The sequence below is a fragment of the Loxodonta africana genome, chromosome 17 (assembly GCF_030014295.1).
Source record: "Loxodonta africana isolate mLoxAfr1 chromosome 17, mLoxAfr1.hap2, whole genome shotgun sequence".
In the NCBI taxonomy this organism is placed as follows: Eukaryota; Metazoa; Chordata; class Mammalia; order Proboscidea; family Elephantidae; genus Loxodonta; species Loxodonta africana.
In genome coordinates this window covers 32,479,416-32,491,407 of record NC_087358.1, presented here as the reverse complement: position 1 = coordinate 32,491,407, position 11,992 = coordinate 32,479,416, and the positions used below count along the sequence as shown (strand labels likewise).

Sequence of the window (11,992 nt, the reverse complement as noted above, 5' to 3'; positions counted from 1 at the left end):
GAAAATGAGAGACTGTGCTTCAGGGTTCCAGAAAGCCAACTCTGGAGCCTGACTTTGTTCAGAGTTTTTCTCTTGCTGCCTTCAGAGCCATCAGATGGGGAGACATCTCACAGTGCCTGAAATGATTTCCTCAGCTTTTATATCACCTCCCAACATCTATTCTCAGATGGACTCTCATTGTCCAACAGTCCCGAACACCAGTAGCTCTCCGGGAGAGAGTCTGAAGGAATTTGGCACCTTATGGAAGGATGATGGCAGGAAGCTTTAATCCCTATCAATGTAAAGCAAATGGAGGCAGTTTTGGTTGTCCAAGTTATACTTTTTAAATATTATATACCTTACTCTATGGATTTTTGGATGCCATTGATTGTAACACATGATATTTTTTATGGGCCACTGTCTTAGCTTCCTAGTGCTGCTGTAACAAAAATACAACAAGTGGGTGGATTTAAGGAACAGAAATTTATTTTCTCACAGTCCTAGAGGCTCAAAGTCCAAATCAAGGACTCTACCATGTCGATTTTTTCCTTCCCAGTAGTCCTGGGCACTCCTTAGTTCCCTGGATCCTAGACAACGCTAAAGTGATGTCTGTCTCTCCTGCAACCCGTGTGTATCTCTGTTTCTAAACTGCTGTTTTTATAACTCAGAAGGGATTAGATTTAGAACTTACCCTGCTGTGGTACAATTTTTTTAATATAACAAAGAAAATCCTATTTCCAAACAGATCACAGCCACAGGTATGGGGGTTAGAATTCCAACACATATTTTACGGAGAAGCACAATTTATTCCATAATATGCATTAATAAAGGAAAAACTGCTACACTATGGTCCAATGGCTCCTATCATCAAGAATTTTCATTTTATCCCTATTTAAAAAGACTTTTTTATGGCTGTAATAGACTTATTTCAAGTGATTCTTCTGCAAACATCAAAGGGAAAATATGAGTGACATAAACCTGTTGAGGTATCAATAAAATTTCCAGAATTGGGCTCTCTGAATCACCGATATTTAAATTATTCATCATTCTCTAAGACACTGGTTCTGAAAATGTCATCTCTGGGCCTGCAGCATCAGCATCGCCCCAACACTTGTTAGAAATACACATTCTTGGGTCCAAACCCAAACCTACTATAATAGTTTCCTAAGGCTACAGTAAGGAACCTGGGTGGCACAGTGGTTCAAGCACTCAGCTGCTTTCGAATCCACCAGCTGCTTCAGCTGCTCCATGGGAGAAAGGCGTGGCAGTCTGCTTTGTAAAGATTCAAAAACCCAAACCAAAGCCATTGCCGTCAAGTCGATGCTGACTCCTAGCAATTCTATAGGACAGAGTAGAACTTCCCCAGGCTGAAATCTTTACAGAAGCAGACTGCTGTATATTTCTCCCATGGAGCAGCTGGTGGTTTTGAGCCACTGACCTTTCAGGTAGCAGCTGGGTGCTTAAACAGTGCATCACCAGGGCTCCTTTTGTAGAGATTATAACCTTGGGAACCCTTTGGGTAGTTCTACTCTATTTTATAAGATTACTGTGAGTCCAAATCAACTCGACAGCAACAGGTTAAGGCTACAGTAACAAAGGACCACAGGCTGGGCAGCTTATAAGAACAGAAATTTATTGTCTCAGAGCTCTTGAGGCTAGGAGACCAAAATCAGAGTGTCAACAGGTTGATTCCTTCTGAGAACTCTGAGGAAGAATTTATTCCATGCCTCTTAGCTTCTGGTGACAGGTGGAGATACTGGGTGTTCAGTCCCTGCCTCCATCTTCACATGACCATCTTCCCCCTGTCTGTCTCTTCAACTCCTCTATAAAGACACCACTCATATTGAATTTAGGATACACCCTACTGCAGAATGACTTTTTATTAATTGATAACATCTTCAAGGACCCTATTTCCAAAGAAGATCACATTCATAGGTACCAGGGTTTATAACTTCAAGATATCTTTTTCGGAGGCCCAATTCAATCCATAACACCTACTGAATCAGAAAGTCTGGATTTGAACCCAGAAATCTGTGTTTTAACACAATGGCATCATTAGGGTTGGTGTCACCCAGTGTGGTAACTCATGGCGTCCCCTGCCATGGATCTTCTCCCTTACCAGATCATACAGAATCATTAGTAATGTCACCCATAAATCGTAATTCCTGTACATCACTCCTTCTTCTCCTTTAAATACCGCTTCATTCTCAAAAAAGTTATTGGTACAGGTTCACAGATTCTAATTACAACAATACTGTAGCTAAAACACCAGAAAATTTCACAAAATCAGTAACTATAAAAACACTAGGAACAACAAAAACAAAAGCACTAGAAGGTTCAAAAAGTAAATTAGCTTAGAGTTTTAGACTTGCAGATAACATCGATGTAAGCTGGGCTTACGAAAAATGTTTTCGCTGTTATAACTAACTACAGGGATATTTTTATCAAAAAATAATAAATTTCTGCTGAAATACTGCCCCAAAATTTTATAGACATTTTTGTGTCATCTCCCCCACCCATGACAGTGTCACCCAGTACAGTCTGCAGTCCCCCAGCACACCCCTAATAGCGCCACTGCCTTAACAAGCCCTGATATATATTCAAGTTTCAGAATCACTGCTCTGTGATGTGAGGACTTTGGTGAGAAAGCAAAGAAGACAAGGCACTGAGGACAAGACTCAGTTCCTGGGGAAGGAACCAGGACTTGAATTAACTCTAGAACAAGAACCAAAATGATTGGATGCTAGCTTGCTCGACTATGGATCCTGAAGCCTAGGGTAAAACAAGTCTATAGGTAGGAGATTTGTGGTCCAGTCATAGGAATTAGAAGGATCCATTCAGGTCAGTGCACAACTGGGAAAAAAACAAACCCCAGGCATTGAAATGTTGGGAACAGGACGCCACTCAGGAAGCAAAGAATGAAGAAAGCTCCTCCAGACAACTTCACAATTCTGCCTTCAGGTAACCCATCTATCTCCACCTGGGCTCAGATAAAGGAGACCTACGTGGGTAATGGAAACCCTGGTGGCATAGTGGTTAAGTGCTGTGGCTGCTAACCAAGGGGTCGGCAGTTCGAGTCCGCCAGGCACTCCTTGGAAACTCTGTGGGGCAGTTCTACTCTGTCCTATAGGGTCACGATGAGTCGGAATCGACTCAACGGTGCTGAGTTCGGTTTGGTTTTACGTGGGTAACATGTTTTTTTCCTGCCTGTGCAAATATTTGCATACCCTAACTGGTATTATAGACACAATATAGTATATATTGGGATAAAGGACAGGAACGTTTTGGCATATAGGTCTTTTAAAATTGGAAATGAGGGTCAAGAAAGTGTCAGCTGAAAACAAGATTGAGCCTCTGAACTAAGAACTAAAGTGTCTTTCCTAAGTATATGACTTCAGTTTAGGAGATTCGTATCTGCCCCTTTATCCTCTCATGGGTCATGTCATACAAGGCATGCAGCAGCTAATTTTCTACTTGATCACCTGTAGGAGGTTTCTGAGACAGGTTTATCACAAGTTCATATCTCCTTCCCTTTGTTAGTTTCTGAGGAAGTCTAAAATTTGTTAACTTGAAGTTCACACTCAGCTCTGTGAAAAATCAATCTTTATATTCCAGCTAACTCTGCACATTAAATGATAATCTTTTTTTTTTTTTGGAGATATTTTAAGACCTGTAGAATACACATTGAATTTTTTTATGAATAGTTTTATTAAATGTTTTAATTAAATAAAAGTAATATAAAATATAAATTATTGTAACTGAACAAATGGAATCAACAAAAACCCACGGTTAACTTAAAATAGGAAAATCGTTAGCACACCTCATATTTCCTTAAAAATTAATTCCATGCTACACTAGGGGTATATGAAGGACAACTGTACAAGCATGACAAAATTGGGCCCATACAGAACATATTAGATGATTAAGCATATTACTCCAAATAAAAGCCTTCAATGACTATGTTTGGAATCAACATTTTTCTGTGGAATAAATAGTTGTGATTCTCAATTGGTTAGTTGTGACTAACCAACTCATCTTTCAGGCCAATTTACCCTTTCAAGCCCTGTGTTCAGCGAAGTGTTACATGAATTCTAGCCACAGGATATTTTGTTGTAGGGTTGAGTTGGCGAATGCTAGATATTCCTTCTTTGCTAAGGAAGGTCTTGGCCTTAGAGGGGTCTCCTAGACCTCAGCCTCAGCTATTTCCCTTTTCTCTCCCAGTTTTAACCTCTAAGTATGTCCTCAGGTGAATTTTTATTTCAACCGTTTTTCAGTAGAAGTCTCCTTTTTTTTTGAAAGAGGTGGCACAAATATAAAAATTTTCTTAGTGAAAAGCAGTTTATTCCCAGTAAGAAGCCAATGCCTCTCACATCAGTAATACTGGCAGGAAAGTGGAGTAGATAGAGCTCTGGAGTTAGCGTGACCTGGGTATGAATCTTGATTCTGCCATCCATGATGTAAGCACAGCATTTAATCTAAGTCTCTGTTTCTTCATCTGTATAATGGAGCTTATAGTATCTACCTCTTAGGATTACTGTAAGATAAAGTGGCAAGGTCATAAAATTGAATCCATCCTACAATTAACATGTGTAGAAAAAAATATAGTACTTTTATTTTGTCTAGTATCAATCTTCACCTTCTCCTGAGCCCGCAACAAGGCTTACACGGAAAATAATAAAACAACAAATACCTGTAATTAACTAACTTCTTACAGAAAATAAAGTATATTTCTCACTCATGCAACAATTCAGTGTGGGTGTAGTGTAGGTGTTGGCTTCTTCCAAGTAGTAACTCAAGGATTCGGACTCCCTCATCTTTTAATGATTTCATCTTCAACACTCCCATGATCATCGTGGACTTCCACATCTTGTTGGTGGATGGGTAAAAGAGGGTGAAGAGGGCACACTGATATTGAACCATCTAGGCCAGGAAGGGTTACATATTACTTACAATCACATTTTATTAATAATAACTATTCAAGTGGCCATGGACCATCTCTTTCAGATCACTTAACTCTCAAATATCCAAGCACATCTTCTCACATACAAAACACACACACCTACACATCAGAAGAGACAACCCAAAGTTCCATTCAGTTACTCTTGCTCTATTTACCTGTGACAGCAAGGCTAGCTCAATGAAAACGGAAAGAATATGACATAGAGCACCCTGAAGTGGAGTGTTACCATTTAAAAAAATCTGAAATATTTGGCATTGCTTAGTGATTGGACCAGCAGGGGGAAAAAAAAAAAAAGTCCTATAAAAAAGCCTTGAAAGGTGGAGACTCATGATATATCATGGCAAAATATTTGGTAAAACCGCCATTTGCAATAACCGGAAAGACTGTCCAGATGCCCAATGAGCCTATGGCTCTAGAGGAGGGGTTTAGAAAACAGAAGATGAGTAGTATATACTGATTCTTACTGGCTCAGTTCAGCAAATTAATGGAATTTTCCCTGGGTGAAAATTATGAGTCATGAAGGATAGTGGAGAATAAGTTAAATGAACTAAAGGAATTTAGCAAATCTTTTCCCAAGAAAATAACCTTAATTGCAAAGTTATTTTCTTTCTGGATGTTCGTTAAGTCAAAAGTTGATTATTATTTTGGTCTTTTTCTCAGCATTTTTTTGGAGATGCTTGGGGAAGTGGAATATATGTATACTAGAAAATAGAAAAGCATCTTCAAAAAAAATTAAACATATTCCCGTCATATATGCATACCACTTAGGGTCTAGTAGTTGCTTAATTAAATAAGACCACATTTATGTATGTATGTATGCAGGTATTTATTTAATGTTTTCAAAGTACAGGCATTGTCCTATGCGTTGGGGATAAAGCATTGGGCAAAGCTCCTCATGATGTTTTCAGTCTAGTGGGGTAGATAAACAAGTAAACAAAAATTATAACACAGTTTGGAAAATATTAAAATAAGGATAGTATTATACGCCACGTGAACACATAGTAGTGACACCTAACACAGACCAAGGAAAGGTATGGCAGTAAGTGATCACACAGATACCTATAGGCTGGCACTTGAGCCAGCAGAAGGAAGGTTGTATGGAGAAGTATCCTGACTCAGTGCTCCAAGGAACCTTCCCTATGACTATACTTGCTGTGTGACCCATTATTGCCCACAGCTATGACATAAAGCCAGACTCATAACCACATGGACAGGTAAAGACAGCAGGAGGTAGCCAGGCACTGTTACCAGATCACCAATTACATGGACTATATGAGGAGGTATAATGCATGGGCAAAAGCTTGGCCAAAAGAACACTGGCAAGTTAGCCAAGATCTGGGCGTTAGTCAACAGTGAGTGCCCTTGAGCAGGTTGTGAGGTTCCACTAAAGAAGACCAAAACTGCGATGGGTAAGAGTCAAATGAGAAGATGGTCAGAGACGTTATATCACTGGCAGCAAGGCCTCAGCCACCTCTTGAATTGTTTGAGGAGGGGTCTTTATCTGTGAGGCATGGATTTGCAGGAGCAAATTAGGACAGGAGGAACTTAGGCAGAAATCTAGATCTGGTAATTACGATGAGTAGAGTAATTTAAGTTCCAACAAGAAGGGTAATGACAACCCATTAGGTCACAGACCATGTAAATTACAGAAGTAAATGAGACTCGGAGAACAGTGTGAGAATGGTAGTGTAGGGGCATCTGAATGTGGAGTCTGGATGAGCTACAAACATTAATTACCATCTGATGAGGCATGGGAAGGGACTGAGACTGTTGAAAGAGAGCTTGTCTCCTGTGTATTGTTCAGAGATCTCCTGAGGACTGAGGACAGTGGAGGCATAGGGGATGGGGACACTAGTCCCTCCTCTAGATTGGAGGGCAAGGATAGTGTTTCTGCCTCTAACTTAATGCCTAAGGAGGGTAGTTACTCTTCCTTGAGTCTGTATGATCCCATAAATTACGAACTTTGGACAGCAAAGCTGGCTTACTCGTTTTGCATCTCCAACAACTAGCGTTGCTCTGGACACACTGAAAATGCTTAATGATGTTTGTAGAATAAATTATATGATATTGGCAATTGAAGCAATGAGCAATATATTTTACTTTAGTTCAGTGTGGTCCCTGGACCAGCAACATCACCATCTGGGAACTTGTTAGGAATACAAATTCTTGGGCCTGCTTTGGACCTACTGAATCTGGACTCACAAGTCTGTGTTTTAACAAGCATTTCTGTGATTCTGATACACGCTGAAGTCTGAGAGCCACCGCATTCGTCCATTAAAACTTTCCCTGGAAATACCTAGATTTAAAAGCTTTTATCTGCAAAGAAGCTAAAATTGTTTTTTCTTTTGAAGACAAGCCTGTTGAATTTGATAAGGCATTTTCTTAGATATTAAAGCTTTTTTTTTTTTTTAATTTGGTAGAAATCATATCAATGGTGTATGAGTTTATGTGCAATATGTTTTGAATGGTTCTCTCAGGAGCCCTGACTTTTGGTAACTTTTCTGGAAATATCCTGTAATTGTTTAACATACAAGATTTTCACTGGAGTTAGTTAAGGTTCTGAGAATAGGTCAATAGCAGGATGTAGTCTCAGATTAGAGGCAGGGCGCCTGGCCTCCTCCCACCACTGTATTCTTGGATGTATCACACTTCACTGTGGGCTACACTGGTTCCTTTCTTGTCAAGAATTATGAGGCTGTCTCTAATCCCATGTTGTCCATTTATTGCAAGGTTGAAGTTTGAGTCATTTTCACCATTGTTTGAGGAAACTGTTGCCGTCTAAGAAAAAAAAAAAAAGATAATCAATTTTATGTAATAGACTAAATTTGAATTATCTGTATTAGCTGATACAATCATATGTGAGATATATGATTTCAATTTAATTGGCACTGAATGTCATTCTCAGCTGACTTTATGACAGCTAATCCATACCTCTGAGATGCTTCATGATGTCATCCTTTCCTTGAAATAAATGTCCTAGAGTAATTTTGCAGTGTCCAATATGATCGAAGCAAACACAGTTCTACAATGGTTCGAAAATGTGTAAATATTCATTGCTTTGCTTTTTATTATGCCTATAAATTGAATTCTTCCAGTGCTGTCCATTTCAGACAAAACACTTAGAAAACCGTGTACGCTGAGATATTGACAGGTAGTTTGATTATCTGGCAACCTGGTAAATATTGTAACCTGAAGTAAGTAATTAGCCACAGAACTTAAGCCTTCCTGATTGTACCAGAACCATTTCTCAAATTTTAATGTGGGTGCAGCTCACCTGAGGATCTTGTTAAAATGCAGATTCTGACTCAGGAGGTCAGGGGTGGAGCTAGAGAGTCTGCATTTCTAACAGGACCCTAGGAGGTGCTGGTGCTGGTCATCCATGAACCACACTGGGGCAGCAAAATCAATAGAAGACACGGAACTGAGAAAGAAAGGAGACCAAGTGCAAAATAACTTATAGGTAGCTATTCTGTCCTGCTCGTTTTATTTAAAAAACTAACCAAAAAATAAAATAAAATAAAGCCCAAACCTGTTGCCATCAAGTTGATTCCAACTCATTGCGACCCTATAGGACAGAGTAGAACTGCCCCATAGAGTTTCCAAGGAACGCCTGGTGGATTTGAACTGCCGACCTTTTAGTTAGCAGCCATAGCACTTAACCACTATGCCACCAGGGTTTCCATTTAAAAAATAGTTACTATAAAAACAAACAAGCAGTTCATGCCCATGCAGAACACTGCTACTGATTTTACTCTTACAAATTGTTGCAATTTCTCTATCTCTTGGTGGGCTGCAATGCATACTCATTAACTATCCAAATTCAAAAAATTTTTGGAGCGGTGTGCTTTGATTACTAACATCTCAAGTGAAAACAATAACAGCACAGTCTTTATATTACCGGATTTTGCAGAAGCTGGGAAGTGGGAAAGTGTGTGTGTGTGTGCAGGTGCATGCTTTGTGGGTGGAAACTAGGAAATATAACCCTCAACATGAGATACTCCATGACAGGAGACCCCAGCACTACATGTAGGAATCTGATTGCATGTCTTTAGGATAAATGCCTGTACCTGTGCCAGTTGCTGTCAAGTCGACCCTGACTCATGGCAACCCCGTGTGTGTCAGAGTAGAGCTGTGACACTATAGGGTTTTCAGTGGCTGATTTTTCAGAAGCAGATCACCAGGCCTGTCTTCTGAGGTGCCTCTGGGTGGACTCAAACCACTAATCCTTGGGTTAGAAGCTGATCACTTTAACCATTGGCACCACCCAGGGATTCCTCTAGGATAAATAACATGTAAGAAGATTAATCTTAACTTTAGGGAAGCCTAATCTGTAAAATGGGACTATCTGGAAAATATAGAATAAAGGGGCTCATATTTTTCACTTCCATGTTAACATGGAAACAAAGGTGAGTATAGGATGAGTAGAGAAGAGATGGCAGGAAGTCTATGGGTGGGGCAAATGGTTAAGCACTGAAGTAAGGCTTGGCAATCCGCTTCCAAAAGATCACAGTCTTGAAACTGTATGGAGTGCAGTTCTATTGAGCACACTTGGAGTCACCATGAGTGGGAATCAACCCGACAGCAACTAACAACAACAACAACAGAGATGGCAGGTTCATTTTCAAGCTTGTAAGAGTAATAACACCTGTATCTTTTTGCTCTAGGTTATTTACTGTCTCTGTAAAACCTGGCAGAGCAGCCACTTGTTCCGAAGAGCAGGCTTTTTCCCTTTATAAACATTGTACACGTTCTCCCCAGCAACCTGCATTTGGACACAGATCAAGAAACTATACTTGCACAGAAAATCGTCCATCCCCATCACACGTCTTGGCTGGTTTTATGCGGACTCCCAGATATTTCCCCTCCCGCCTCATCACAGCAGACTTCTCTCTGGTCTCTGAGCTCCACAGACTTCCCCACCTCATCCACCCCCTCCTTTGGCTTCCTCTTGGTGATGCTGATTGAACAAGGAGCAGTCAGCGTTGAGGGGTGCTTTTCCTCCTTTGCAATTATTGTTATTTTTAACTTGAGAAATCCACCTGGTTGGGCTGCTGCCTGTTTGCCAGACAGAGGCAGCTGCTCTCACGGTTCTGCCACAGCCCTGGGACAGCCTACTGGGAAATATGCTCACAAACAGGAGTTTGGCGTGGGGTCAGTTTGGACCTCGGACTTCCCGATAGCTCTTCTTCACAGTGTGGTTTGCTGGCATCAAGAGCAGATGCTACACTAGCCCAAAGAAGACGCCACTGTTTTTACTCTGTCTTTTCAGTACACACACACACACACACACACACACGAACACGAACAACATGCACACACTCTTATTTGCTTTCTACACCCACTCCTTGCAATAAAAAGCAAAGTCTTGTAAGGAAATTGGCTGGGTGCCACATGGCCATAGGCGCTACCGTAGGTGCTTTGGATAAAGCTCATGCAGGAACATATGGGCCTCATGAAAGAAACACCTGCTTGCTCAAACTGGAAACTAAGAAGTAAAAGTAGTCCTACTGCTAATTTGGGTCCCCTGGAAGGAAAGCTGGCTGTGGTTAAATGAAGGAGGCTGCCTGAGGCTCTTTTCTGCCCATATCCTCTTGGCTGAGGCATTTCCATTCTCTCGATTTGTTTTTTTTGGTATTTAAATATTTTTGATTTAAGAAATTATTTTTCATATGAAGAAACTGAGGCTACAGGACTTGCTCAAGCTCATGGAACTAGTTAGGGATAGAGCAGGTCTGCTGATGCCCAATTTTTGTTTCCACTGCACTTTTTTTAAAATTGGTATCATTAATCCTTATTAAAAAAAAAAAAAAGTCAAAATTTAGATTTGCACCAACCAACCAGTCAATAAGCTCAGGATTTTCAATAGGACCCTTGCACCTGCTCTCAACTCTTGGGATGTATATATGTTTTTTAATTTTATCATGCTCTAGGTAAGAGTTTGGAAACTCTCGTGGCATAGTGGTTATGAGCTATGGCTGCTAACCAAAAGGTTGGCAGTTTGAATCCACCAGGTGTTCCTTGGAAACCCTATGGGGCAGTTCTACTCTGTCCTATAGCGTCGCTATGAGTCAGAATTGACTCAAGGGCAATAAAGGGCAATGGGTTAGGTAAAAGTTTACAGCCGACATTAATTTCTCATTCAAAAATTTATACACGTGCTGTTTTGTGACATTGATTGCAATCCTCACAATATGACGGCATGCTCCCCCTTTCCACCCCGAGTTTCCTGTGTCCATTCTTCCACTTCCTGTACCTTCCTGCCTTTTCGTCTTGCTTTTGGGCAGAAGTTGCCCATTGAGCCTTGTGTAAGAATGTGGAATGCCTCACAAATTCACATGTCATGCTTTCACAGAGGCGATGCTGATCCCTGTAGCTTTCCAATTTTAGTATATGTGCTGCCTAAGTGAGCACAACATTTGGAATATTTTGAAAGGAAATTAGTAACAGAAGTTAGGTCATTACTTTCAAAAGTACAACTCCTAACACCCAAAAGTGGTTTGGTAGAAGCAAAATACGTAACACAATTTTTTTTTTTAATTTACTCTCGGAATTGAAAATGATTTAAAAATATAGCATAACATGAAGACTATAAGTTGCTTTCAATAAAGTTAGAATCTAAGATAACAAGAGGAGATATTAAGTTATTTTTTGTCTATATATTCCTATATAACAAAGAAGCCTACATTCTTTCACTTATACTTGATAACAGGGAATCCAAGAAAATCCACTGCCACATGATTGGTCAAAATAGGGTTGTTAGAGGTTAATGAAACCAATTATGTGTCTACCAAGTGACTTACCAAATACATATGGAATAGAGTAGATATGTAATTTATATGTTAGTTGTGCACATCAGTCCTATGCCATCTCCCTGATCCGTTGTGGATTAAGTCGTTGTGTTCCACATGGTTTTTACTGGCTGGTTTTTGGAAGCAGATCTACAAGACTCTCTTCCTAGCCTGTCTTAGTCTGGAAGCTCCACTGAAACCTGTTTAGCGTCATAGCAGCCCACAAGTCTTCACTGACAGGTGGGTGATGGCTGTCCACGAGGTG

The 11,992-nt window shown here is 40.2% G+C and overlaps 1 non-coding gene across 1 annotated transcript; it reads right to left on the bottom strand.

The window, feature by feature from the left end:
• Positions 1–11,246: 11,246 nt before the first annotated feature.
• LOC111750540 (U6 spliceosomal RNA) lies at positions 11,247–11,350 on the bottom strand. Its single transcript, XR_002785647.1, has one exon. It is a non-coding gene; the product is annotated as a U6 spliceosomal RNA (small nuclear RNA).
• Positions 11,351–11,992: the final 642 nt, after the last annotated feature.